We start from the raw sequence: 27,538 nt of genomic DNA, 5'->3' as shown, positions 1-27,538 counted from the left end.
ATTTACAATATACCGATCTTTGGCACACCATTGAGCCACTCGATCAGCATAATCGTTCCCCAGTGATACTCTGTCCATGCTCCTTTGATGAGCAGTACATTTTACCACTGCCAGTTCTTTGGGCAACTGGATGGCCTCTAAAAGGTCATGAACAACCTTTGCATTCCGAATGGGAGTACCTGAGGAAGTCATGAATTCCCTCTGTAGCCATAATTGGCCAAAGTCATGCACAACGCCATAACAGTACTGACTGTCAGTATACACTGTTATGCGTAAGTCCTTCCCAATTTTGCAAGCCTTTATCATGGCTATCAATTCGGCTACTTGTGCAGACTTGATGTTATATAGGTAACCTGCTTGTTCAATTTTTGTGAAAGACACTACTGCATAAGCAGCACTCAAGCCTCCTAATTCATGTCTTAGACAGGAACCATCCACAAATAGTTCTTTATCATGCTCAGGCAATGGTACTTCTTTTATGTCTGGGCGTGGCTTAGTACTGAACTCTGTCAGGTCAATACAATCATGTTCATCATCATCCCCACCTTCTATTTCCAAGGGGTCAGGGAGTAAGGTGGCAGGGTTCAAAATACCGCACCTAACAATGCTTACATTTGCTGCACCCACAAGAATCCTCTCGTATTTAGTCAGCCGACTAGGGGTGAGATACTGTGTTTTAGTTCTGGTCAATAGAATTACCACTCCATGTGAAACATACACGGTCACAGGATGTCCCATGACAATGGACTCACTCTGTTCCAAACTGGCACAGGTAGCAGCTACTGCTTTCAGACAGCCTGGTAACCCAGCAGCTACTGGGTCCAGTGTGGCAGAGAAATAAGCCACAGGCCTTCTGGTCGTGCCATGTTCTTGAGTCAGGACAGACAATGCGCAATTATCGCGAGTGTCACAGAAAAGGGCAAATTCTTTGGAATAATCTGGCATTCCCAACGCAGGGGCGGTACACAGACAGTTCTTCAATCTTGTGAAAGCCATTAGACTTTCATCGTCCCACTGTACAACATCTGGCATTCCTCTCGTGGTCATTTTTATCAAGGGCCTGGCTAAGGCTGCAAATCCCAGAATCCACTGCCTGCAGTACCCTAATACACCCAGGAACATTCTGACATCTTTTTGAGTACGGGGCAACTGCATTTTTTGAATTATTCTCACTCTTTCTGATGTGACTTTTCTGACACCCTTTTCTATTTGGTGTCCCAGATATTTTACAGATTTCGCACAGAACTGTAGTTTGTCAGGGGCTACTTTATGCCCTTTCTCACACAGATGATTTAGGAGGGCAATGGTGTCAACCACACAGTCCCGGTGACTTTTAGACGCCACTAGAAGGTCGTCTATGTACTGCACTAACACAGAGTTCCCAGGTAAGATCAAAGTCTCTAGACATTTTTTCAGGATCTGATTAAAGATAGAGGGGCTCTCTGTATACCCCTGAGGGACCCTGTTCCAACAATACACGTGACCCTCAAAAGCAAATGAGAAAAGAAATTTGCTGTCGGGGTGCAGGGGTATCGAAAAGAATGCATGACACAAATCAATCACAGTGAACCATTCAGCATCCCAAGGAATCTGGTATAATATCACTGCAGGGTTTGGGACAATAGGGCAGCAAGGAACTACAATTTTGTTAACCTTTCTCAGGTCCTGCACTACCCTATACTTGCCATTAGGCTTTTTGATGCCCATAATCGGTGAGTTGCATGGGCTGCTCATCACTTCCTGTATGATGTTTCCTTCCAATAATTTTTGTATTTCCAGAGTGACACCTGCTTTCACTTCAGCATTCATTCGGTAGGGCCTAGTGTTAGGATATACTGCATTGTCCTTGATGGCTATCTGTATGGGGTCCACATCTTTCATCAAACCCACATCTTTTCCAGTGAAATCCCACACTTCTGGCTTTACGGCTTCCTGGAGTTCTTGGGGCAAGTCCTGCAGGGTCAATCTTTTAATTTCTGAGTCAGGTCTAAGCAACAATAATTTATAAATGCCGTCTTCATCTGGGGTCTGTATTTCAACACCCTTTGGTGTGCAAAAGATGGTACAGTTCATTTTGCACAGCAAATCACGACCCAGTAGATTCACTGGACTGGTGTCACAGACGACAAATCTATGCATCTGTTTAAAATTTCCAATTGCAATCTCCATTGGTTCGGTAACAGGAGTACTAATCAATTGATTAGATACACCCACTACTTGGATATTTTCTCCCGAGAGGGGTAGGTTTGGAACGTCCACTGTTCTTACAGTAGAACGGGTAGCGCCAGTGTCCAACAGAAAGGTGACATCATTTCCGTCAACCTTTCCTTCAATATATGGTCCAGACTGGTCTACCGGCAAGGAAGCGCCAAGTACGCACTCCTCGTCCTCCCCTCTCAGGCCCCGTCAGTCCTGATCATTACAAAGGAAGGTATCATTCAGCAGATACTGCGAAGTTGCTGTATTTCTGTTCTCCCCGCTTTCCCAAACCTCTATCTCTTCATTTTCTGCCTGTCTTCCCCTGTATACCTGCTTGGGTGCTCGAGGCACCTGAACTGTTTTTACCTGGGGTTGAGTCTTTCTTGGTCTTTCTTTCTGCGTCTGTGGAGTTAAATCAGGAGTTTTCTCATTAACATCGACTAATTGGGGACACTCGTTTCGCCAGTGTCCAATTTCGCCGCACTGATGGCAGGGAAATTTTTTCATAGCCTCTTCCCTGCTAAATTTGGGCCGGGGCTTTCCTCCACCCCCTCCCCCAGGACCTTTGTTCTCAGCATTTTTAACCATGTTACTCAATTGTTTTTCCTGTTGTTCTGCGAGCTTCACCTGAGCCCACATAACCTTTTCCTTAAGGGCCTTTTTCTTTTCTGCCATCTCGTCCTCGCAGTACTTAGCGTACCGCAGGACCTCATCCATTTTCTTAGTATGCCAACAGATTTTATTATCTTTTATCCACTGACAAATTTCAGGCCTTAAACCATTTACAAACCTGTAAATAAAGTGCGTCATATCCTTCAGGTCGATGTTGTCAATACCACTGTATGTTTTAAATACCTGCAATAACCTCTCATAGAAGGAGTGCACTGTCTCGTCCCTTTCCTGTGTTGTTCTACTTTTGTCCAATCAGTTTCCTTTGCGGGCACCTTTTCTTTCAAATGCTGAATTACCTGCTCATACTTTCGCATGACATCCTTTGATGGCTCTCCAGTTTCCTTGTTTCTGGGATACTCTTCACTGGGCCAATCTATGGCTATTTTACACTGGGTCCATAAATCTACCGGAACCACAATGTCGAAAAACCCATCCAGGTCTTTCCACAGACATTTCTGTACCTTCACGAACCTTTCCACCTGCCTGTACCAGTCAACTGGTTTCTCTCGTAATTTTGGAAAATCGTTCGTGAAGGACACAATATCCTGCCTAGACCAGGGAACATGCACATATTTCCCTCCTGGAACTTCGCGCATGGGGCATAGCTGCTCAGGTTTTTCTACCTCTCTTAAAGCAAACTCGGGAGTCACTTGTCGGGAGCGAACCTCTTCCCTCTTTTTCGCCCACCTGCTTCTCCATCTTTCCACATCTCCCCATTTCTGCAGTACCCCCATTAATTCTTTAATCTGCAACTTCTTCCCTGCCACATTCAGGTGTTCTATATCTTTGTCTGAGAAGTCTGCTCTGTACGGTTTCTGTAAGGGCTTGGATTTTGAGATATCTACCCCCATACTAACTGCTGTTTCGGTCAGTTTTTCATGGAGCACTCTGGTGTTCCTTGTAAAGCTTTTACATATGAACGACAATTCTTCTTCAGAGTAGGTATTCAATCGATCCAACCCCACATTTCCTGCCATTAATTCTTCTATTTCGACCCTCAGCTTGTAGAGGTCTAAAGGTTTTGTTTGTGGAGTCTGTTTCTCTAATTCACGACTCCAACTCTCAATTTCATCCGGAGTTACCAGAGAGACATTCCTAGTACCTGTTGCTGTCTCTAATTTAATTTCTTTTGTATTAAAAGGGTTATACCTCTGCTGTGTTCCCTTTCCAGTCTGTTTGTTTGGCAATTCCAAAAACGCAACTTCAGACTCGCACTCACTGGACTGATCATCTATGATGATCGGTTCCTGTCTCGGGGTTGCTATGACTGGGGTCATAACTGGAGTAATCGGATTTCCCTGACCATTTCCGTATAACGGGACCACCGGTCCAATAGTTACTGGAATAGTCAATGCCTCAGGACTGGTATTTAACTGAGAAATTTTCTGAATTATTTCTGTTCTTTGTCTAGCTAGAGCCTCTTGCTCCTTTTCCACTAGTACCCTTCTTAGAGTTGTGTCATGTAATATCTGGGGGGTCAATGGAGGAGTAAAACTCGGGGCAGTAGGATGCGTTTCACTTGGTCCTCCCCCATAATTTGGTTTCGGGAATAAAGTTCCAGTATTAAAGGACCTGCGCTCTTCCCCATATGGAGGTTGAACAAAAGGCAGTCCTGAATTCGAGGGTTTCTCTTCGCTTTCATACAAGGGTCTGGGAAAAAAGGTTTTCGTACGTGAATATTTTTCTTCCTGACTTGCGGGCACTTTGGGATATATATCCCTTGTTTCCGTCAGTTCGGGTTTTTCAGGATAGGGCAATACTTGACCACCCCCTCCCAGTCCCAGGGACCTGTCTTCTTCTTTTAGGAAGTGGCGTCGGGGAACATCTCCTACACTGGAAGGTCGGGTTCCCTCATTGTAAGGTGGCGGACTTCTGGTACAGATGTCATCTATTAGTTCATCATCTGAATCCCCCAGGGCCCCCCAATGCTTACATTTTTCAGTACTTTTCTCACCCGCTCCAATGTTATGACATGCAGGCATCATGGGAAACAGACCCTCAACAATCATGCTCTGCCTCCACTGTTTCATCCTTTTATCCCTGGATTCCTGTTTCTGCCTGGGGTACCACTTGGTCAAACCCTTGTCCATTCGGGGTCTTTCTCTTTCAAAAGCCTCAATCTCCCATTCCTCTAATGCCTCATACTGCGTTAGTCTCGGTCTGGGATGCAGTTCATTCATTCGGGTTCTTAAATTAAATAAGATCCTACCATTGAAAGTACCATCTAACGGAAAAGCCAATACTCCGTCATCTTTTGTGTACTTCACCCAATTCTCCAGCCACACACAGGTATTGTACCCTCGGTCAAACATCATGAATGAGGCGGGAGTATTGGGTGCTGGGACAAGAACACCTTCTCTAGATTTAATCGGTTTGTCCGTTTTAAAATAATTTTTCACCTTACTTACAAGGGACATTTTTCTCTTGGTTCCGTACATAATATCGTATCTATTAGCCTTCCACTGATCCCTTTCAAACCCTAGATGCCTTGGATCAGGTCGAGTCTCTGTAGTCCGCGAGTGCCACATACGACTTCTGCGCTAACTTTGTTTACAAACTACCTCCAATCGGAACGCGCTTCAGAAAATTCGTGCAACCAATGGGTGCGCGACACAAAATAAGCTCCGCCAATGGGTGCGCGGCCCCTTCGTGAGACAGTTCCCACGCTCCGGCGCTCACCCCTCCTTTACAATTTCAGCTCCGCTACCCGCCCGCTGCTTCTACCAATCCCAGCGCGGCACAGAGTGACGTCAGAGGCGCTTCGCGACTGACTCCCTCCCTTCACAAGGTAACGGAAACTTTCTTTCTTTTAAAGTGCTCAGTGCTTGGTTATTTTACAACAAATACACATTCGCCACAGTGCTCAAGTGTCTAGACAGAGAAAGAATTATTTTACTGCAAGTAAACTACTTCCATTTACTTTTCACGCGCTGCGGGCAGATCTCTTCCGCCTACCCTTCACTCTAGCATCGGTGAACCTGTTATTCCCCTAAACTCATCCACTTCTTTCCGGGATATATTCCGAGTTTAAGGTTTCTCAGCGGACCCCTCTGCTTTCACGCTAGCTCCGAGGAACCTGCTACTCTTCCGATGTGACCCTTACTAGGTTACGCCACTATGGGAATTTTGCCAATGAACCCCGTTACTGTCATTTATTCACACATGTATTCAGAAAACCCTAGTTAGTGCTTCCCGGTTATCCTAACCTGCACCTAACTTTCCTCGAACCTGTGACCTCAGGACAATGGATTCTATTCACCACTTGCCCTTTCAATTCCCCGGGGAGTTCGGACAACACTTAACAATTCGATTTACAAATGCATGAATTAGTACATATAACAATATAAGAACAAGAATAATAACAATACAAAAATTCATGAGTTTCAGCAGCGTATTCACAAGAGAGTGATCAGTTCCCTCAGAACAGCCGCTCTTATAGCAGCATTAATATAATAGCAGCTTCCGACTTAACTAGTCCAACTAATCCCTGCCTTACTCTCAACTAGTCCCTAACCATCCTCTAGCTACCAGAAAACTGATAGAGCGCGCGAGGCCACCCGACCAACAGTTTTCGCCGTTTCCGGCTTCAGGGCCCATATACTTTTCAAATCACCATATACATCGATCAGGTGACTTCACGAGCTCTATCAAGTTGATGTGTGTGTGTTCCCTGCTACCAAATTTCGGTGCACCCGACTTACCATCCACCGATACGGGTGCCTAATGACCACAATGAATCAGGGAGCTAGCTGTAAAGGAAAGGCAGCAAAATACAAACCCAAACAATAACATTCAAATACTGTTTAAATGACCACGGACAACTGGAAGTTTTAAAATGTTTATCTAAAGTTCAATAATTTCTTGCATGAGGTACAGTAAAATAAGGCAATCAATAACCAAGATAACGTAAATCACATAAGCATGAAGAAATAATGACAGAGTAATCATCAAGATACTAAATAAAATGTAACGAGAAAAGATACTATGCAAGTCAGTATTATCTAAACAGGGATACCTAAGTGTGAGTGACTATAGGAGAGTTTATAATGAATAACACGCTTCACTTAAGGTGAAGGGGCCTTTAAACAACCTAGGCAACGAAGTTCTAGACCATATCAGGAAATGACACACTGCAATGCAAAATATAATTTCTAACAAATGAGAAGACATAGGAATAAACTTTATGGAAAAATATAAATGACTTTCAATAGTTGCGGAAAGGCATGGAAAATATAACATATGCAATGTTGAACTTTATTAAAGCAAAAGTTAGAAATTCAGAAGGTGCAAGAATTTCAAGAGGTTCAGAGCAATATTTACCTAGGAAGGTGTGGAAACCAAACCCTGGCCACGGGTCAGTTAAGGACAGGAAACCCTCAAGGAAGGATACCCCTCAAAGGACAGCAGATGCAGGATGGACACCCAGGATAGGACAGGATACCCTCGGAATAGGAATCAGGACAGGACCCTCAGGACAGGACAGCAAACCCTCAGGACAGGACCCTCTTCAGGACAGGACCGGAACCCACAGTTCGGAAGCAACGCCTGCGCTCCACCCGCTCTGCAGCTATCGATCAGGACCCCGATTGGGTCAGCGAACTCCCAGCTAAGTGCTTGCCAGCACTTTAAGGTTCAGTAGAACCTTAGTCTATGGTCAAATTCGGACAGAGTGCTCCGCAGCGCTCTGTATCTTCAGTCACCTATTGAGTGCGTTGGGTCAGTGACAGGTCAGCTAAACCAGACAAGTCGGACGGTTCACTAGGTGAACCCAGGGTAGATATACAGTTTGGGGACAGTGTACCACCCCCCAATGTTGCAAAGTGTCAGAATCCCTCAATTTCGATTGGTCCTAAGGTAGGGTTTGGGTAACACACCAATCACAATACACGATTTGAAGCCTTCATTAACATATTTGGGTACCGCCTAGCAGGTTTGGGGTTCCCATGAGAAGTTACACGGCAAACAGTAGCGCAGTATTACAATGTATCATATAAGGAGCCACATTCGCTGTTCTCGCAGGGCAGAGGTGACTTTCTCAGGAGCATCTCGCCCATCACTGCCAACTGGCTATGTTCCATCAGCCAAGGTCCCTCGTGCTGCCGAATGTCGCACAGGCGCAGAAGGGACCTCCAATATGGCTCTCCTCTCACTCAGACCCCCATTTCCCGCGGTACATGAAAAGTAAGCGAAAACAAATTAATACATAATAATGTCATTATGAAAACACATCACAGGGTTTGTACTTTTAACTCATCATCAAGAGATAAACTTATTGCATCTAAATGTTAGCTACATTGATACGGACACAAGAGCAGTGGCACGAGCAGTACCACATGATAAGCACAGCTATGAATTACGCATGCGCATAACTTTCCCTCCACTTCTGCAGACGCGTCAGGACACGTGAGTGTGGCTGACGCATGCGCAGTAACTAAAATACAAGCGGCGGCCATATTAGAGGACACGGATTAAATTCCTTAGAAATACACATAGGCAAGCTTCGGGAATTTTGCCTAAACAAAATAAATGTTAGTAAAACATACGTTTTTGTTACCTTATTACACATAAATGAGGTTCTTGACTTCGGCAAGCCGCAAAATATGCGAAGCTTTGCTTCATCAGTAGCAGGGAAGTGTTCCATTGTGGGTGATTTGTTTGGTGGATTCCCTTGACAATATCTCTTTCAGGTTAGCTGCTCTGGTATAGGCGAAAATGGGGGGATCTTTGAACAATTCTTTGAATTCAGGTTCTGTGGAGAGTATGCGCCAGTGGTTCAAAATGATTTTTTTGTATTGACTAATTTGAGTGGAATATTGTGAAACCAGCACCATTCTGTTGTCTTCTTTTTTAGTTACTCTGGTGAGAGCTTCATTTCGTGAGATGGTGTTTACTCTCTCGGTTGCCTCAGTTATGATCTCTTGAGGGTACCCCCTGTTCATAAATCTGATGCCTGTTTCTTTCATGCGAGTGTGACAAGTGGTGGGGTTTGAAGTTATTCGCTTAATCCGCAACATTTGGCTGTACGGAAGGTGCTTTTTGAGGGAGTTCTGGTGAAAACTCGTGTGGTGGAGAGTGTTGTTGCGGTCTGTTTCTTTCCTGAATAAATCAGTTTCTAATCTTCCTTCTGTTAGTTCAATGGATACATCCAAGAAACTTATGATGCGGTCGCTGATGTGCCAGGTTAGTTGGATTCTGTTATCTTTGGTATTCAATTCGGTGAGTGCAGCTTCTAAATTACCCCTTGTGTCTTTCCATATGAAAAAAAGATCATCGATGTAACGGACGAACATTTTGAGGTTGTCTGTCCAGTTTTTGTTGCCATAAATAAATGTGTTTTCGAACTCAGCCATGTACATGTTGGCATAGGTTGGCGCAGCGCAATTGCCCATGGCCATCCCGGACAGTTGTAGGTACCAGTGCTTTTCATAAGTAAAATAGCTGTGATATAGCGTGTAAATCATCAACTCCATGAGGAAAGGTTGTAAGGAGGTGGGAATATCACTGTGTACGAGTGCTTTTTCCACGGCGTCGATCCCTCCGTGTGGGATTAAAGTGTATAAACTGCTCACATCAGCGGTGCATAGAATGAGGACGTCTCCTTCTTCAATGTTAACTTCAGATAGCTTAGTCAAAAATTCGGTGGTGTCTTTCATGTAGCTTTTTTGGCTCTTGACCAACGGCTGTAGATAACGGTCCAAAAACGTACCCACCGGTTCATGGATGGAACCTCGGGTGGAGACAATTGGACGGAACGGTGGGTCCACCATATTTTTGTGGATTTTGGGAAGCATAGTGATAGTCGGACTTCGAGGGTGTTCTACCATAAGGTATTTCCCGGTTCTGTCATCTATAATCTCTTCATTGGTGGCTTTGAGGATAAGTTCCCTTAATTCATTCTTGTATTCGAGGGTTGGATTGCCTTCAAGGGGCATGTACGTGTTGCGGTCTGAAATATGATCCATTGTCTTTACTGTGTACATGCTGGTATTTAAAATGACTATGGCGCCACCTTTATCTGCCTTGAGGCATTTGATTTGTTTGTTATTGGCTATTTTCCTGAGGGTATCCTTGTCTTTTTGAGTAATGTTTGGATGTGTCCTCCTTTTGAAATTGATTTTGGTGATGTCTTGTTTAAAGTCAATATGGATAGACTGGGCCGTCTGGTATCAGCCAGCAGCCTAAAAGTAAAAACCCAGTTTGCTATGGCACAAAACAAAAATCCGGTCGCAGGAGGTGGCAAACCTGGAGTAATGGGGAAGTCTCACATGCAAAATTCCAGTTTTTAGAGCTCGGAAGAGGAGGAGCAAGAGCTGGAAGTAACAGCAGAGTCTCCCGGGACACTCATGGAAGCCAGAACCCCACTTGCCGCATCGGCGAGTAGGCCTGGTGATATTACAAATCAAATAGAAACATCTGGAAATGGCAAAACTGCAAATTCCAAAGCTGGCAAAAAGGAGGAAGGGGGCAGGAAGGAGTTTCCCATGTTTGTGAAGAAATTAGGGATCACTGAGTAAATATCGACGGACACAATATAGACTACCCAAAATATCGAAGCCAAAATATCGAGGGACAAAATATCGAATTCCTATCTACAAACAGGTAAGTACCAAAATATCGAGTCCAAAATATCGTTTATATATATACACATTGTATAAATATCGAATTTGTTAAAAATAATGTAAAATAAAAAAATTATTAGAAATAAATAGCTAAAATATACTTTAAAAATACTTAAAGTACCTTAAAATAATTAAATAATTAATTTAACTTATAAAAAAAAATACAATCATATCTGTTAAAACATATATATATAAACATAATATTAATAAAAAATACACAATATTATTACCGTAGGATAGCGTAGGGGTAAACATTACTATTCCCACTCCTGGAAGTGCAACAGTAGGGAAACGTTGGATAGCGTAGGGGTAAAAATTACTATTCCCACTCCAGCGAGTGCAACAGTAGGGAAAACGTTGGATAGCGTAGGGGTAAAAATTACTATTCCCACTCCAGAGTGTGCAACAGTAGGGAAAACGTTGGATAGCGTAGGGGTAAAAATTACTATTCCCACTCCAGAGAGTGCAACAGTAGGGAAGGCGTTGGATAGCGTAGGGGTAAAAATTACTATTCCCACTCCAGAGAGTGCAACAGTAGGGAAAGCGTTGGATAGCGTAGGGGTAAAAATTACTATTCCCACTCCAGCGAGTACAACAGTAGGGAAAGCGTTGGATAGCGTAGGGGTAAAAATTACTATTCCAACTCCAGAGAGTGCAACAGTAGAGAAGGCGTTGGATAGCGTAGGGGTAAAAATTACTATTCCCACTCCAGCGAGTGCAACAGTAGGGAGAGCGTTGGATAGCGTAGGGGTAAAAATTACTATTCCCAATCCAGAGAGTGCAACAGTAGGGAAAGCGTTGGATAGCGTAGGGGTAAAAATTACTATTCCCACTCCAGCGAGTGCAACAGTAGGGAAAGCGTTGGATAGCGTAGGGGTAAAAATTACTATTCCCACTCCAGAGAGTGCAACAGTAGTGAAAGCGTTGTGTAGCATAGGGGTAAATTTTAATATCCCCACTCTAGTGAGAATAAATTAATATAAATCTCATAATTATAAATTAATTAATTAATACATTTTTATTACCAATTAAGAATTAATTAATTACCAATTAAAAATTAATTAACAATGTATTCTAAATAAATACCAATTAATTAACATGTTTAATTAATTATATTAAATTACTTCCCACCCTATTCCCCTATAAACCCACAACCCGCTACTAAAAATAAAATAATATTATTCACATAATTATCAATAAATCAATTAATAAACATTAATTATCAATTAACAATTAATTAATTACTAATTAAAAACTAATTGACAATTTATTCAAAATAAATACCAATTAATTAATTACCATGTTTAATTAAGTATAATAAATTACTTCCCACCCTATTCCCCTATAAACCCACAACCCGCTACTAAAAATAAAATAATATTATTCACATAATTATCAATTAATCAATTAATAAACATTAATTATCAATTAACAATTAATTAATTACCAATTAAAAATTAATTGACAATTTATTCAAAATAAATACCAATTAATTAATTAACAGGTTTAATTAATTATAATTAAATTACTTCCCACCCTATTCCCCTATAAACACACAACCCGCTACAGAATTAAATTACGTAAAAATTAAATAACATAAAATTAATTACTTACAATAAATTACAAATAAATATACACTTTACACACATAAACTAACATATAAAACACTTTAAAAAATTCGATATTATTAAAAAGTAGATATTTTTAATCACCTATATTGTGTACTTCGATATTTTGACTGTCTATATTTTTAAATTCGATATTACAGTACTTACCTTCAAAACGATATTTTTGATGTCTATATTCTGTCCATTCGATATTTTGTCCATTCTATATTTTGGACTCGATATTTTAGTTTGTCTATATTTTGGAATCGATATTTTGCCCATTTACCGAAATTAGTACAGCCTACCCATGAATCTATCACTATCTCAAACTACTGTTCTAGATCTTGTTTCTCCCGTCCTGGTCCCGCTTCCACTGGATTTAAGCTTGTCAGCATCTACATCTGCAGAGAATGCCGTGGTGGTACCAGCTACTTTACACAAACATAATCAGTTAACTTCACCCTCAACCTCAATTCTTACCTCTCTCCCGCAAGAAGTAGAAGCAGAATTGAATTTGCCAAATCTGGCCCCTCTATTTTGTAGTAATTCTGCATTGCAAGCACCTGTTTCACCTTTAGCTCCGTCAACCGAGGCAAGTCAAGTGCAAATCTCAAATGAAAGCAGTTTGACAACTTTTCTGCAACCACAGGCTATACAAAGTCAGCAAAGTCAGCAAGTTTTTACCCCTGAGCATGATTTGGAATTTTTGAGTGCTCTCAGTAGCTACTGGGACTACTAAACAGATGGAAATTAAAACACTGCTCAATCTTATCCTTGAAGAGATCAGAGACATGAAGAGATCCCAAGAGAATGAAATCGCTTCTCTTCATTCCAGATTAAATAAAATAGAGGAGGCAGTAACATGTCTTCCGGGCAGAGTACAGGAAGCAGAGTCGAGGATCTCTCAGCTTGAGGATCAGATGTCGGGACTGCTTATTATAGTGCGTGATGCTAACAAGGATAAACTTTTAGTGGAAAATAAACTTAAGGAGTTGGAGAACCACTCTCGGCGATCAAACCTGTGCATTGTGGGTGTACCCAAGAGGGTGGAGGGAGCTCAAGTGCCGCAATGGGTGGAATCCTTCATTAAAGAAAAGGTTCTTCTGGAATTTAGTGGTGATTTGACTCTTACGAGGCCCATAGGGTTCCGTTTCATCTGCTACCAAGCTCAAGTGGTCCATGCACGATCTTAGTTAACTTTTCAGACTACCGGATTAAAGAGAAGATCCTTGCTAGGGCCATACAGCAAAAGCAATATCCAGTAAATGAAATGTTCAATTGTAGGTTCTTTCCAGATATGTCGGCAGCTGCAGCCCGGAGGCGGAAAGAATTTGTAAAATTACTTTTTCTGTTTAAAGCACAAGGAGCGCAGGCATCTATTGCCCAACAGTCCAAATTACGTGTCCTTGTTAAGGCGAAGTTCCATATTTTTACCAACATAGATGAGGCACAGGAAATGTCAGGGTCTCAGTAAGGTGGTAGATAACTGCCTTTTTTGTTGTTGAAATGTTTGAACGAATTAAGCAAGCTTTTAAGCCAAATTATCTATAAGATAAAATGTACCATGGGGTGAGAGTTAACCTGGGTGCAGTCACATGGCACCCGTAAAAGTAGCTGGGGAGGGCAAGAGGTGGAGTGTGTGGAGAGGTAGGGGTGTCACCTCTTGGGGAGGGGCCATAGGGGAAGGGTTTCGGGGGGTTAAAGGGTTTATTTGGAAAATGAGCAGCAGCAGGGGTGTTTCAGCTAAAGAAATCAAGACTTGGTGGTATATGTTGATGGTTAGGTTTGAAAAGAAAAGGAAGAACAATGATGAATAGGTGTCGTATTCTATCTATCAATGTCAATGGGATATTAAATAAGTCTAAATATGGAGCATTAATAAGGTGGTTAGTTTGCTGTTCCCCACAGGTTTTATTTTTTCAGGAAACTCATTTGAAAACAAATTTTCCCAAAATGTATCTCCCCAGATTTTTTTCTCATGTGTTTTTTGCCTCCGCTGGTCTAGCTAAAATAGGGGTGGCAATTTATTTCAGCCGCAATCTTCCTTGGTAATTTGGGCAAATTAGGAGGGACCCGCTTGGGCGATGGATTTGGGTTGACGCTAAATTGAATGGGATGTTGTTAAACTTTATAAACTACTATGGTCCTATAGTAGACGATACTGCCCCATTGCTCAGGATTACCGAACTACTTAGAGGGACCCCGGGAAAAATAGTGGTAGGTGGGGATTTCAATTTTATTCAAGACCTGAAGAAATATACTTCAAATAAAAATAAGAAAGAGTTGAAACCCCAAACTAAGAAAGTCCTAGAAGCCCTAAAGCAGGAGCATTTATTAGTAGATCAATAGCGGCTCTGTAATCCTTCTGCAGCCGAATTTACATGTTACTCTAATCAATATCATACAGCCTCATAGATTGATTTTTTCCTCAGTTCACAGTCCTTAAGGGTTTTAGATACCTATATAGGGATCAATCCCTTCTCCGCTCATTCCTTGGTTACAGTCGAGTTTGAGATCGAAGGGGAAGTGAATGCTCGATCCAGGTGGCAGATGGATCGGCTGCTCCTCCAAGACTCTATCTGGGTGGTTTCAACTAAAGAATGGATACAGGAGTTTTTTAATTTGAATGAGGGTACTGCAGAAATCTTTTCAGTTTGGGGAGGTTTCAAGGCTACCATTAGAGGTCGTATGATAGCACGATCTGCCGCGAAGACGAGAGAAAGGCACGATAAGATTAATAAACTGCAGCTGGACGTGTTGAATGCTTTAATTTCTAGAGGTATTTTACCTCAGGGGGGGCAGATGTTGGGCTGCAACTGGAAAGGGCTAAAATTGCCTTAAAAAAGTTTTTTGTAATCGAGGAAATCAACAGCTCAAAACCCTACCAGCAAAAAGTATATGAGGAGAGTCAAATGGTGGGGAAAATGTTAGTGGGGCAAACAAAAACCAAACAGGAGATAGCTATAATTATGGAGATTATCGATCCAAAACCACACAACATAGACAGAGATAGGGAAGATATAGCCCGAGTGTTTTTAGACCATTACTCTTAGCTTTATTCAACAACATTTGAGGTAGGGTCAGATCTTATTCATAGATATTTTGATGAGTTCCGTCTCCCTGCGGTACCTACCCATCTGTTGGACAAACTTGAGAGCAAAATTTTAGGGTTAGAAATTCTGGAAACAATGAAACTAATAGCTGGGGCAAAAGCATGCGGGCCGACGGGCTCCCAATTGAATTTTAGAAAATCTTTGTAAAAGAATTGACTCCCTTCTTGGCTTAACTATTCCATGCTGTTAAACTGGGAGCACAAGTTCCCTCGAGCTTTAAGGAGTCCATCATAGTTAGTTTTGTCAAGAAGGGTAGGGATGAGAAAGATGTCAATTCATACAGACCAATCAGCCTTCTCAACGCTGATTTTAAAATTCTAATGAAAATATGGGCCCAGCGTTTTTCCCCGATTGCCCAGGAATGAATTCATTCTGACCAGTCTGGCTTTGTTCAGGGGAGATCTATGGCCTCAAACACTGGGTTTTAAATACAGGCGTTAGACTATGTATCTAATAATAAAATTCCAACTTTAATTTCAATGGTCGACGCCGAAAAAGCTTTTGACCAGGTGAATTGAGATGCTTTATTTATTGGTTTGTTAAAGTTTGGTTTTTCTGAAAGTATAATTATTATGCTGAAAAACATTTACCACAATGCACAAGCAAGGGTGGTAGTTAACGCTAATTCGATAGGGACACTGAACATTAATAGTGGTACCCGGCAAGGGTGCCCGATGTCCCCTATCCTGTTTACTGTTTTTATTGAACCACTAGCAACAAGAATACGTGAGAATTTCGATATTAAGCCACCCATAACAGGAATGGCTAAAATCAAACTATTCGCCGATGATATTATTTTATATTTACACCCTCATAAATTAAATTTGGACCAAGCATTAGGCGAATTTAGCAGGTTTGAATTGATTGGTGGCTACAAGATCAATCAGAATAAAACCGAGGTGTTGGTAATGAATGCGGATTGTAATTTTCTACCTGCAAATTTAATACCTCAAGCCTTAAAAAAGAACCAATCAGATACCTGGGTATTTTTGTCTCCAACAAATTCGATCAATTATTTAGTTTGAATTACGAGACAACGCTAAATAAAATTAAGGTTTTGTTGGAGAAATTGACTTTATTGCCATTGACATTTATTGGCCGCGTGGCCTTGGTAAAAATTTCGATTCTTCATTTATTGATTTTTCTTTTTTTAAATGTACCGTTAAGGATTAATTCCCATTACTTTAGTGAGATCGAATCCATGATCAGGGGTTTTGTATTAAATAAAAAAGCTTCTAGGGTGAAATTGAGTATACTGCAGTTGGGAACTACACAAGGGGGCCTAGCTTTACCAAATATACATACTTATTATATGGCAGCGATAGTGGACCTCACAGCACGTTTATTGAAGTCCAGTGGATTGTTTGACATGTTTTTCTATGAAAAATGATTCAGGAGGGAGGCTCTCAAGTTTCGGTCTTTTTAAAAACAGCAAAATGACCACAAAAGACCAGGTATAAGACTATTCGGGACTTTGCTTTTAGAGTGCAATCTTTATTCAAGCAGGAAGGGGGTGATGGATTATATTACTTGAAATTAGAGGAGTGCAAGAGTATGGGGCTTCAAATTCATTCAAAGAAGCTCCCAAAGTGGAAAGACTCAGGCTTTGGAGATCTAGCTTCCTTTTTTACAGCGCAGAAACCTATTACTTGGCAGGAGACTATGGTTAGGTCTTATAATAAATTAAAATCGGGATTTCTTTAATTACTAACTTCATAACTAAATATAATATATCGCCAGGTACAACTTCTCTGGGTACCGCTTTGTATAAAACAAAATTAACGGGAATAGGTAATTGGTATAAGCTTCTGAGAAAGGGTGAAGATTCCCCCCTAGTTGACGAAATCCTAGTTAAAATATCGCAGGAAACCAACTGCTCTTTTTCAAGACAGGAATGGGACCGGATCACACAGCTAGGAGGCAAGGCACTCAGCACGGCCATTTCAAGAGAATGTCTTTTTTATCACCTTGGTTGGCCTACCTGACTCCAAAAGCTTTGAATAAACGTTTTCCGGAGGTAGAAAATAGATGTTTTAGATGCCAGTTACAGGAGGGAGGAGTTTGGCTCCATACTTTTTATACATGTCCTAAATTGATCAACTTTTGGACCAAAATGTTCTCCTCGATAAGCCAGGATATTAATAAGGTAATTGAACCTGAAGCCGAGATAGCGCTCTTTGGTATTTTAACAAAGAGAAGCGGTTTGTCTAGGGCAGAAGAATTTTATATGGCAATTTGCACTTGGGTGGCCCGCTCCCTAATACTTCAAAACTGGAGGTCTGAGGAGGTACCATCCTATTTTAAATGGGTGAATAAAATGAGACGGGCTACAAATTTTGAAGAGACCTATGCCAAAATATTGGGATCCACGAGAAAATGTATTGAAAATTGGAAGTATTTCAATAGCAGTGAGTCCTCGACCTCCATGTAGTATTTTAGTAGCAACAACATGCCAAGCCTGAAGTATTGGTGGGATAGGGAAAAAACTTTGGTAATCTTTGTACATGCGTACTTTGCACTTTTTACTTTTTACTTTTTCACAGTACTGTGGTACATTACGCATTTAAGCAACTTAGCATAAGTCACTAAGAGGCAGATTTACAAGGCACTTGCGCCACGTTTACGCCGCCGTTGCGTCACGCAACGGCGGCGTAAACGTGGCGCATCCCTGCGACCCATTTACAACGTGACGCATCTAGGCAGATGCGTCACGTTGTAAAGCCCTGCGCCACATGTGGGCGTTCCGGCGCAGGGTGGGCGTTCCGGGGCAGGTGCGCCTCGCAAAAGTGCCTGCGTGAAATCTACAAGATTTCACGCAGACACTTGTGCGACGCTGCTACGTCACTTCCTTACGCCTGCTTGAAGCAGGCGTAAGGACTGACGCAGCACGTTAAGTATAGGGCACACCCGAGCATTGCTGGTGTTGCGTCACGCTTGCAACACGACTCCAGCGATGCGCCGCCCTTACGTCATGAGATGCGTCACGCATCTGCCTACCCTTGCGCCACAGGGCGCCGCATTGTAAATGCGGTGCATCCTCCGTGACGCACGGGTAGTTTTGCGTGACGCATTTGTTCTGGCGCATCCCTGCTGATTTGCAGAGATGCGCCAGAACTCATAAATATGCCCCTTAATGAATATTACTAGTTCAGACCAGATGAGTTAAACTTCCTTGTTGGGTCTGGCCCTTGGGCAAGTAGCTCTCGACAGGTGTATTGGAAGTATTGGGACTGTGAGACGTTTTTGCACTTAAGCACTTTAGCACAAGACACTTTACGAATACTCGCAGTCGAGGCCAGAGAGGTTAACATCTTTATTGGGCTGGGATCCTATACTAGTAGCACGGGACAGATTACAATGATTTGAATTATGCTTATTTGAGTACTGTGATTGTGGAATTGGGTTAGGAAATAGAATGCACTTGGCACTTTCAGTATTGGAGTACTGTGATAGTGAAATTGTGTTAGGAAATAGAATGCACTTGGCACTTTAGGAGATATATTTTTTATGATTATTGCTTTGTATAACATTTGTAAAGTGATGACTATTTCTGAATGTGATAAGATATGATGAATTGTTGGATTTTACTTGATTTTCACTCAAAATTGTCAAAAAAGCCTTGTAATGGTATTCTTGATATAAATGTCTTTTGTGCCCTCTGCTTTGCTCAATAAAAAAATATAAAAAATAAAAAAAAGAGCATAATGGATTGCTCAGGAAACGATTCATACACAGCATTTGGGATTTGCTGGGGATGGAGAGGCTCGCAGCGACACTAGATCCTGAAGGGGACACTTTACGAGCTGCACCTGGCACTGACCTGAGGGGTGCTGTGTGTAAAAATAACGTATGAGTTTAAAAGTGCATCCTGCAAAGTTTCTTGTGTGTCTAGCAGCTAGCACATGCTGCAGATTTCCTTGCATGTGCAGCCAGGGCCGGACTGGGAACCAAAACCGGCCCTGGCACAGTGCTCGGCCGGCCCCCCCTCCTCCCCCTGGGGGAGGGGGGGATGTCACCAAGCTCTTTACCAGGGCCGCTTTTCCGCCGAATTTGTTACAGGGCCGATTTTGCAGCTTTGCTGCAAAAACGGCCCTGTCACAAAAACGGCCCCCAGGGGCTCAAAAACGGCCCCCACCCTTGCGGCCGACCGGGGAATTGCCCGGTGCCCGCAACGGCCAGTCCGGGCCTGTGTGCAGCAGACTTTAGGCAATAATGGAAATGTCCAGATACTCTGGTGGTAAATGTTCCTACTGAAAGGAGACCAGAGTGCTGTTTAGTGGCAGTTTTTACTCATCCTAAAGTAGTGCAGAGGGTTAATCTGCCTGCTGCAAAGAACGTGTACCATGCTGATCACAGAACTGAGTGAAATTGAACTATGAGTAGCATGGGGTATGGCGATCTGAGCTATTTTAGCATTTTTAAATGACTGTAAAAGAAGTGGTGGGGTTGTGTCGTAGCACCTGTCATCCCTAGACGCTCATGTAAATCTCTTTACCATTCCTTTCCTACATTAGCACTATAAGGTCAATGAGAAAATGATTGGGTTTTGACTTCGGATTTCAAAAGGACACAAGACAAACCCAAGGATGAACACTACCAAAAATACAGCATCACATCAACAGATCTGAGCTAATATGTCAGGTGTAAGGTGATGGGTGTTCTAACTGCCTTACTCCAGGTCCTACCACCATTAAGACCTCAGGTGATCCTTCAGGAAATCACTGCATATTTGCCAAAATGCCTAGGCCTACAAGAACCTGATTGGGGGTTTCCTCACAAACATGTTACATGATCCTGTGTGCAAACTAACAAATTTAGAAATTCTAAACCTACTGTGCTAGGACACCAAACTAATAGTGGATATGCTATACGGAAATATAGCATTACAGAGGAAGAGGGAAATCACCCAACAGAGATATAGCAGTTGATTTTCCGTTGCAAAAATATTTATCATGACCAATCTAGTAACCCGTAAGCTAAGCATAAGGTTATTCTTATACCCCTTAGACAGACGAAAGATTAACAAGCACAGTGAGATGAATTCACTTTCAGGCCAGCAGGAGCTTCCAAAAAATAGTCACACATTGACTATATTCTCTGAGGCAATGGTGTCTACTGCCCATGCATGACTTCATTGGTTGGTATCCAGAATATGAATGAGACTACAGCAGTAAACTTGATTCTCTCTAGTAGCCTATCTGACCAAGACATGACCTTGCTGGGCAAAGACATTTGTCAGTGACAGCAAATTCAGTTCAGCTCCACAAGAAGGTATCCTGCCTTCTCGAACTCAACATCAGATGCAGATGAAGCCTTGCCCAATGAAAGATTTTGAGCTCCAAAATGCCTAAATCCAAAAGTAAAAATCTTGAACAGGCAAAGGCACCAATAGTATGCGCCCAGCGAAAAGATTTCCCTGGGCCCGAAATTTGAAATTCTCCCACACAGAGCTTTACCACCAATACCAACAGCTTCATAGGTACCTCATCCAACGTGTATCTGACTTCATGCGTACTTCCTTCGACACAGCCTACTGCCTTGTCCCGCTGAAGTAGTTTGACTGCCATAAAAAAGACTACATTGAAAGGTAAAACCTCTGAGTGGGCTAAACCTGGTCTTTGCTGTTGTGTGGCTGCTTTTATGTGCTGATATTCTTCGCCAAAGCGCCGGGATGCTCCTCGGAGTAGCCGTGCGCTATAGAAGAAATAAATTAACATAACATAACATTGATGTATCTGACCATGGCTCCTTCGCAATTTGCCTCAAATCACACATAGGTTCCAGTATACTGCGGCCATTGAACACCCATGACACTTCACAGTTTTTGGCGATACTTTTGTTGAAACATGGCAAGTTCATACTTTGGTTTGCTCTATTGGATTTTTGTGAATGTTGGTGTCATTTTCCTTAGATGTAATAATATATTTTATAGGTACGTTTAGTCAAAGACAATTTGGCCCTCATTACTATGTCGGGCCGCACCGTTGTGGGAAAGCAATCTCCTGATTATGGGTCAGCCGTTCCGCATTCCCAATTAGGATGCAACAGCACATAGTGCGGTTGGAAACTTCCATTTTTCAGTGAGAGCTTGTGCGACGGGCTGAATGCACCTGCAGCACAAGCTCTCATTGAAAAATTGAAGTTTGCAAACATCCCTGCACCATGTGGCAGGGACATGGTGCAGGAATGTTGATGGGTGCCCCCCCAGGCCCAAACGTGGAGGGCCGGGGGTAAGGAGTCCTACTAGGAGCCCCCAAAGTCAATTGCTGACAGCCAATTGATGTCGGAAAGGCCATCATAATCATAATCCTGACAGTGGAAGGCTATCCTTAAGTGATTATGGTGCTTTTCTGACTAATCAACATCCTCCTTGAGCCGCTTTGGATTCCCCCGCCGGTTTAAACTCTGACCACCATTATCCTAATGGGGTGGTCAGACTTTAAACCTACCATGTTGGGGAGAAAGCCTCCAACCAGCGGTCGGAGGATTTCCACCTGGGAGCACAATGAGGGTCTTTGTGTTTATTAGCAATGTGTTAGTCAGCCAGTTTTTAGCCATTGAATGTGGTTATTTCATGCAATATCTTTTTTACCCTTCAAATCAGTCTCGTCCAGCATATGTGTCAGAGGACGTAATCCATGGAGGATATACAGTATATTCATGCAATTAATCTAAATGAACGCAATTTACATTGTCAATGCATATCCTAAGAATCTGACATGAATCCGGCTATCTTGGATTCATAGAGAGCATCCCTGCATTAATCCCTTCGTACTTCATTCCAAAATATATTAAAAATCAAAATTTTGCAGGTGTTTTAAGGTAGGCCACACCATATTTGCTCCTATATTTGACATATACAAATTTGATGTTGATTCGATAAATCTATGCCAATTCCTAATTTCACCCTTAGATAAATCATGTTGGCATCAAAATTCTTTTCCACAAGTAGTGACTAGGACCTAAACATCTAATTAATGTGTATAATCGTTCTGATCCTTGAAATTACTGTATTGGAGTCAACACCCTACCTATTTGGTATTTCTGGCATGCTTAATCTGACGTTAATCCACTGTTCTAATTTGGAATGATGCTGTTGATGTTTGCATATAATTATTCTCTTTGCGATGTATAAACAACAGTTTCAATTTGGGCTTATCTTCATAGTGGCACATGACGTCTTTAATACTCTACTCTGGCACAAGGGGAAGAAGCTGGAGCCTGGGTGTGGATTTCTGAAAAAGTGTCAGGCACACCTTAACAAATTCCATATAAATAACCCTGTTACCAAAACAAATAGCAGAATGAATGAATAAATGAATGAATAGTTTTATTGTTCAGTTAATTAAAACTTACAATTAAAAACACAAGTTGAAACAGAAAAGCACAGAGGACTTGTTATTTAAGATTGCAATAAAAGTCCAGCTGTAAAAAATGGCTCCGTTTTCTTGATAGTTCCCTTAGTAAAAGAACTTAATACACTTAAAACAAAAATAAAAAATTGAGAAGCTCAAAGAAACCTAGGGGCTGATTACAATGGTGGGGAAACCCGGTTACCGCCGGTCACATTTTGATGACGGGCGGGTCAAGGAGCCCTTTGGTCCATCGGAGGGGCTCGTAGTCCCTACAGTGCTGGTGGAGCCCACCAAGGAACCACTGTAGGGATTACGATGTCCCTTACCCGCCAGCTTTACCCGCCAGTCTTTCCATGGCGGGCTATCCGCCATGGAAAAGCTGTCAGAAAGGGACAATGAGGGCCCACTATGGGCCCCCTTCCCCCATTCCATCCATAGGTTCCCCCTTGCCCACGTGACCTGGGGTAACCTATGGATCCCCCCTACATATTTCTGCACCAATGTGGCAGGCACCACATGGTGCCTACCATGTAGTGCAGGGATATGTGTGGGGTCTCTGTTTTGTATTGCGATCGCCACTGTGGTGGTCACATTGTAATTGGCCCTGTGGGAGCGTCGCTTTGTAGGCGGGCAATCCCCGATACGATGGCGGTTGGACTGTAGTCCGTCAGGCATTGTAATCAGCCCCATAGGTATTTGATTAGTGTAGGAGTCCTCCTGTCAGCAATTGTCTTCCTATAGCTGATGGTTCACTACATAAAGATGCTTAGTGTAGGTAGAAGCAGCTATGCTAAGGTATTATTGCCTAAATTCAGGCCGCCGACAAGGTTCGCTGAGTAAGGAGCTTGATGGTTAGTGCATTGTCAGGTAATAGTGCAACAACACAAGTGAAAGTGCTAAGTGCGTTAGCCAAAGTAAAAAATCATGTGTTTCTATTGTTAGGGTCCCTGGGCAGGAAGGAAACAATAGAAGAATCCACCTACCTTCCAGTATATTTGCATTATGCTAATTCCATATGGAAAGTCAAAAGATTATTTAAGAAATGCATAAGGATTATGCATTACATTATTCTCTGCCTCAGTAAGCTATCAAAATCTGGGACACAATTCACGAAACCATGTGCCACAAATATCCTAAGCAGATGTACATAGCATCTATCAAACTAAATTTCAGAAAGCCCTAAATGTGCATATACTATGAGCCTGATGTCCACATGCACATTACAACCCATAGTACAAAAGGGCAGCACATACATAAAAGATACTACATCTTTTTTAAATCTCTTGGAAAACATAACTCTTGAACATGGAGTAGAATATTGGCTATGTACGGTGGATGTTACCGCCCTATATACCTCAATACCTCATCAAGAAGGACTTGAAGCATTAGAATGGGGGTTACTCCAGGAAGACATTGAAGACACCCAAAAAATCTTTCTATTGGAATTAATGCAATTTGCTCTATTCCATAGTTACTTTGAATGGCAAGGAAACTTCTTTAATCAATGTAATGGAACATCCATGGGCTTTGGAGGGGCCCCAGCATAGGCATGTATCTACATGTCAAAATACGAAACAGACCACATCCTCAATAATCCTAACTGGACAGAGAATTTAGTCACGTTTAAACGTTATATTGACGACATCTTTATCCTATGGAAAGGTGACAAACAAAAATTGGAAAGGAACATAAGTGCAATCAACACCATAAACCCAAGAATTAAGTTCACAAACAATATCGACAACCAATCCATTGCATTCTTGGATGTGAGAGTCAACATAATGGAACAGAAATTGGATACTGAAGTACACATCAAGAATACCGACAGAAACTCGAGTTTACTTTACCAAAGTTTTCACCAAGAAACATTGAGGAAACACTTGCCCACTTCACAGTTCATTAGACTTAAGATGATAACATCCGATCATGATAAACTAGAAAAAATCTTCCTGACACAAGTTACCAAATACCAACAAAGAGGATACCCTCAAAATGTTCTCCAAGAATCCATAAAGAGAGTTACCCAAATACCAAGGAAGAAATTACTAACTGCAAGTCTTACTATTCCAGAACAAAAAACAGTATTTGTATTAAAATATTCAACTGATGCCCCGAAAATTAAAGAGAATTATTAACAACCACTGGGCACTCATCAACACGGAACCTGATCTGAAAGGTCTTTACGGCAATCACATAACGTTTGCCTTTCAAAGGTCTAAAAACTTGAAAGAGATTTTAACGACCTCAAAAAAGCCCAAAACCACCTTTAAAGGGATGTCAAGATGTTTAAACTGTGTACACTGTAATAATGCCATAGTGGGAAATACACTGATGCACCCTACAAAGGGTTATAAAATTGACCTACACCATAACAGCACTTGCGAAACTAAAAACACAATATACACGATCAAATGTCCATGCGGAAAATTGTATGTTGGACAGACAGAAAGAAAAAATAAAGTTCGGATTACTGAACATAAGAGCAATATACGTGCACACTGTACTACATCTACAGTGGCAACCCATTGGCAAGAAGCTGGACACCAAATTTCACAGCTAAAATTTACGGTTCTGGAGGTGGTACCACAATGCTGCGACATGGATCCAGTGAAACAGAGACTACATGCGGATTTTTTTGGGATAAAGAAACTTAATAGTTTGCAGCCCACCGGGCTCAACGATAGGATTGAATATTCATGTTTCCTATAAGTGCATGACATCCCTAAAGGGTCTCCTCTAGATCCCCCAACTACAGTTTTACAATTCATATTGTTTGTTTAAACCTTTTTTTGCAATATTAGAACTGAATTTATAATCTGATTGACATTGTATGCAACTTTAAATCAGTAGCGCTATTATCTTTGAACAACATGTTATTGAAAGTCATGTACATTATTCGTCCTCTGCAACTTCTTCATCTCGCAACTGTTTAACTTTATTAGCAGAAACACTGAGATAACCGATAGTTCCTGACACCTCTGATTGGTCCTTTAACCTGCACGTAACTGATATTCCTCTGGCTTCCGCATGAAGCGTTAATACTCATTTCACATGATCATTCACACTCGGCTTTGAACTGTATACTGCACTCCTTAACACTATTAATCTTTTTCCGAATTAATTTTTGCCAGCATAATCAAGATGACGCACGCCAAACATCTCTCAAAACGGTATTGTTAACGTGTTATTTGCCACTCAGAGATGTTCGCTTCTGTTATTATTCACGTGACGAGTTACACTGTCTCTTTAAGGGACTCAATCCCTATTTACACCGCGCGTATAGCGGAAGTCCGTGAGCTACCGAAACAGACGCCGGATCTCATTCCACTTTCATCTCACGAGTAAGCTTTTCCGTTTTCGACATAACCGACCGCCTATTTTTTCTTTCAGTATTATTAGCAAATACACCACAAAACGCTTGATATTAGGCACTTAAACACGAACTAACGAATCATGAAACACTCGATACATACGCACTTTTAACTAGTCGGCACTCGGCTTTAGTAATCTCTCAGCATGGTCGCCCTTATCTCACTATCTCTTATTCACGAATAAGATGTACATGTTTCCTTAACCCGTTAAGTATTTCATAAATATACTATGCATGTATTGTTACCACGCTTTGATAAATTCGCCAAAACACACATGATTGAATGCTAAGGTCCTGTATTTTGTTACTTTCAGGCCCCTGACGAAGGGTCACGATTATCTCTGACCCGAAATGCATTGGGCAATGATATAAGTGGAAAATGAATGAAATTTTTATGAAAATGTTCTTATGAAAAACAATAAGAATTCAAAATCAAATGGAGAATAAACAGTGATTAAAACTGAGAAGAAGCCTCATGGATTAATTGTTTCATCTGTGAATGTTTCAAAACAAAGAGAAGAAACTTTCCAGTTTCAAGTAGAACTGTGCGCAGGCCTTTCGTGAAGAGACTGCTTCTCTCCACATATAGTTCACACAATTCACGAAACCATGTGCCACAAATATCCTAAGCAGATGTACATAGCATCTATCAAATTAAAATTCAGAAAGCCCTAAATGTGCATATACTATGAGCCTGTTGTCCACATGCACAATATATTGTCCCATGGGCAGATTAATCTTCATATAAAAACGTTCTACTAAGGTGTGAATGTGTGTGTCAAAAGGTAAAGAAAACCAAAAATGTGAAATATCTTCTGAAAAAATAGTGTGGAAAGGAAGAAAATAAGGTGCGACACAGTGAAGGCCATTCATATTACCAACACACCTACAACAGCAGAAATATAGCCCAAATTCCATACTGTACACCCAATGCTATCCAGGTAGCTCTACAAGCCACCCAAAAGTTCTGCCTGCTAAACCTTCCTTTTAGTAAGGCCCAAAACATGCATAGAAATTGCAAAAAATCACACAGAGAGCAATGAAGGAACAAATAGCCCTACCAGCCATCTGTTCGTATATGTTTTGTCAGAACAAAAAGAACATTGAAAAATATTAAATTATAACATAACAGTATCCACTTATCTAAAATCATCACAACAACATCAGCTAGAAACAATAGGACCGATAAAAAACAATTCTACAAATAAGAACTAAACATCATTGGTTATTAATGCCATTGGAAAATTACCAAATGTATCAATACAATGCAAACATACATATGTAGCTGGCCACAGGATACAAGCCTTAAAAACCATAGCCCAACACATGACAACACTCTAAGTTCATACACAACAAACGGAAATGCAACAGAAAATACATATTTCATAATACATACACTTGACCAATCCAGGAGAGGCTCATTGTCAACACATGAATCAGAATCCTCCCTAGCTGCTAATCCTCAGCCCACCAACAAATCACACAAGAGTAGCAAAATAAATGGTATGCTATGTTGCAGTGATTTATATTGTGCATGCTGCCCAGGCAAAGGCTTCCCCGTGCGCCTGCAGCAACAGTGACAAAGAAAGGGTTGCCCTAAACC

Source organism: Lissotriton helveticus, chromosome 2_1 (assembly GCF_964261635.1).
Source record: "Lissotriton helveticus chromosome 2_1, aLisHel1.1, whole genome shotgun sequence".
Taxonomy (NCBI): Eukaryota; Metazoa; Chordata; class Amphibia; order Caudata; family Salamandridae; genus Lissotriton; species Lissotriton helveticus.
The sequence above is the reverse complement of the archived record's forward strand: the minus strand, read 5'-3'. Positions refer to the sequence as shown.